The 3032-nt window shown below is 39.4% G+C and overlaps 1 non-coding gene across 1 annotated transcript; it reads left to right on the top strand.

Moving 5' to 3' along the window:
- The first annotated feature begins 408 nt into the window (after positions 1-408).
- LOC127108967 (small nucleolar RNA R71) lies at positions 409-515 on the top strand. The gene has a single exon (XR_007796460.1). It is a non-coding gene; the product is annotated as a small nucleolar RNA R71 (small nucleolar RNA).
- Positions 516-3032: the final 2517 nt, after the last annotated feature.

Here is a 3032-nt window from a genome sequence, read left to right as displayed (position 1 = left end):
TATGGGTTCCCTTGGGTGTAGTTCACTTGCTCGGAGTGGGTTTCGTTTAATAGACTGCATTCAGCGGATTGGTGTCCTTGGGTTCCACATATCTCACAATCCGACGAAACTGCGGCTACAGTATTCGGGTTCGTGTACATATGCTCGACTTTAAGGGCTAATGCGTCCATTTTAGCTTGCATCATGTCTATAGAGCTTAGTTCATGCACTCCTCCTTGGGCTTCCTTCTTCTCAACGGTCGCTCGTTCGACTCCCCATGATTGATGGTTTTGAGCCATGTCTTTGATGAGGGCACTAGCTTCAGGGTAAGGTTTGTTCATCAGAGCACCGCCTGCGGCAGCGTCGATGGTCATCTTTGTGTTGTAATGAAGTCCATTATAGAAGGTTTGAATGATTAACCAATTTTCTAAGCCATGATGTGGGCATGCTCGTAACAACTCTGTATATCTCTCCCAAGCTTCGAACAACGATTCTCCTTGGTTTTGGGTAAATCTAGTTATATGGTTTCGAAGAACGGCGGTCTTACTCGGGGGAAAATATCTAGCAAGAAAAACTCTTCTAAGGTTATCCCAAGTCGTAATGGAATTGGGTGGAAGGGAATCTAACCATGATAGAGCTTTATCTCTGAGGGAAAAAGGAAATAATCTTAAACGTATTGCCTCAGGAGAAGCTCCATTGGTTTTAAAAATATCTGCTAATTGAAGAAATATTTTTAAATGTTGGTTTGGGTTCTCGGTAGCGAGACCCGCGAATTGTCTCTGTTGCACTAATTGTAACAGAGATGGTTTAAGTTCAAAATTATTGGCTGGTATGATTGGGTTTACTATACTAGAACTAGGTTCTTCGTTAGATGGTTGAGCGAAATCTTTAAGAGGTCTTTGGTTTTGATCTTCGGCCATAGCTCTCTTAATTCTATGAAAGAATAAACGTGCGTGAGCGTAACGTTCAGGTTCCGCCAGAGGGTTTACTAAGCTTAAACTTCCGGTGCTGCGAGTTCTTCGCATCGACCGACGGGAAATAACCTAAGTCTAAACGATATAACAACAAGAAAATGAAATTTGACGAAATTGGTCCCCGGCAACGGCGCCAAAAACTTGATGCGTTGTAAATCTTGTTGTTCGCAGGTGTACGAACGCGTCAGAGTAATATAAAAGATTATCAAACCACAGAGACCAAGTGTCAATCTATCGTTATATATTGTTATGGTGTTTATCAAAGGCAATTAAAATAGGTGTTTTTGTAGTGTGCAATTGAAAAGTAAAGTTTTAAAATAAATTTAATTAATAAAGATAGGGTCGAATGTAATTCACATAATTAAATGATAATCCAAGTACTTGCTAATAGAACTACTTATGGGCGATGTTTCCTACTTTGAAAAGAACTAATTTAACGGGAACTGTCGCTTTCGCGTATTCAGAACCGAGTTGTACTCCCTAATCAAACCCTCTTATTGTCACTTATAAAAAGGCGCGCATTGCGTTAGAGTAGTAAACCTATTTTTAAGAAATATAGTATCTTGACTAAGTTGAAAAGTATTATAACCTGGATTTGTTAACCAAAAGAGGTTCTCACGAACCAGACTCTAAACTTATAAACGCGTCCGAAAATAGGTTCAAAATCTCTTTTCTTTTTTATGTTAAAAACTCCTAATGAACTAGACAAAGCGCTTTCGCTGTTTTTGAAATAGTTAAAAACAATTAAGTTTAAAAAGACGTTGGACGGCTTTCGATCTTACCCAACGGAATTGAAGTGCGGGAAAACTTAATTTGAAAGTTAAAATAGCCCTTTAAGTGTTTCTACGAACAATTGTACGGATTACTGGTTTAATTACGATCCTTACATTCTAGCCTTATAAATTTAGCTAGACATGGTAAAGTAAAAGTGCATTAAAATAAATAAAAGTAGTGCGAGTGCGGAAAGTAAATAATTTAAAGCGAGTGCGGAAAATAAATGAAAGTAGTGCGAGTGCGGAAAATAAATAATTTAAAGCGAGTGCGGGAAATAAATAAAGTAAAAGCGAGTGCGGGAAATAAATAAAGTAAAAGCGAGTGCGAGAAATAAATAAAGTAAAAGCGAGTGCGAGAAATAAATAAAGTAGTGCGAGTGCGGGAAATAAATAAAGTAAAGGCGAGTGCGAGAAATAAATAAAGTAAAGGCGAGTAATAAAAACCTGCTCCAATCGGAGGGCTGAGTACATTGCAATGCGGAAAAGAAAATGGCGGCAGGATTAACTTCCTTCCAAAGTGCTCCAAACTCGAATACAGACTCAATTACACAATTGTGGTAACACTCCAATGCGAAGCGATTACCACTTTATAAAACTGAATATATGCCTAAGTGAAACAAAGTTGCTTCTGATATCGCCTTGTTCCAACGTTCGGATCTTCGTCTGCTCTAAGTTTGGGTGATTGTAAAACTGAATTCGCGTTTCTATTTATAGGCAAATAAAAAAGGTGGAATTTACTTGGATGCCCTTCAACTTGAAAATAGGGGAAACCATTTTCCTCTTGTGGCGCCCGCCACAAGGCCATGGCGCCCGCCACAAGCACAAAGTGGGGCGCCTTAGTGGAAGTGGTGGGAAAACGTGGGAGTTGATGGAAGTTTGAATTGGACACGTCATGGCTTGGGCTGTGGCGCCCGCCATGGGGTAAGCCATAAGAGCAAAATGCTGATTTTTAGGGTTTTTGGCTCTTTTTCGCTCCTTTTCTCGATCGGGGCTCCTATTAAGGTAAAAACCTGAAAACAAAGGAAAACACAGTAATAACACAACAAAACGATAATAAAATAACTAGAATGCATGCGAAATCGGAGTCGAAAATACGTAAATTTTAGTGTGATCAGCGAGCTTCGCCTAGTGAGCATGACAGCTCATGAACAAACCTTTGCTCCTTCAAGATTAACGTTTTGACTGACGAATAGACCCCTGTTGGAAGTAACTCAAGTTTTTCCCTTGTGTTGACTGATAATCTAAATAGAGCCCAAAAAGTATCCTGGATGATGTTCAAGCTTCTTGGATCTGATTCTGATTGCCA

The sequence above is a fragment of the Lathyrus oleraceus genome, chromosome 7 (assembly GCF_024323335.1).
Source record: "Lathyrus oleraceus cultivar Zhongwan6 chromosome 7, CAAS_Psat_ZW6_1.0, whole genome shotgun sequence".
In the NCBI taxonomy this organism is placed as follows: domain Eukaryota; kingdom Viridiplantae; phylum Streptophyta; class Magnoliopsida; order Fabales; family Fabaceae; genus Lathyrus; species Lathyrus oleraceus.
This window is presented reverse-complemented; position numbering and strand designations above follow the sequence as displayed.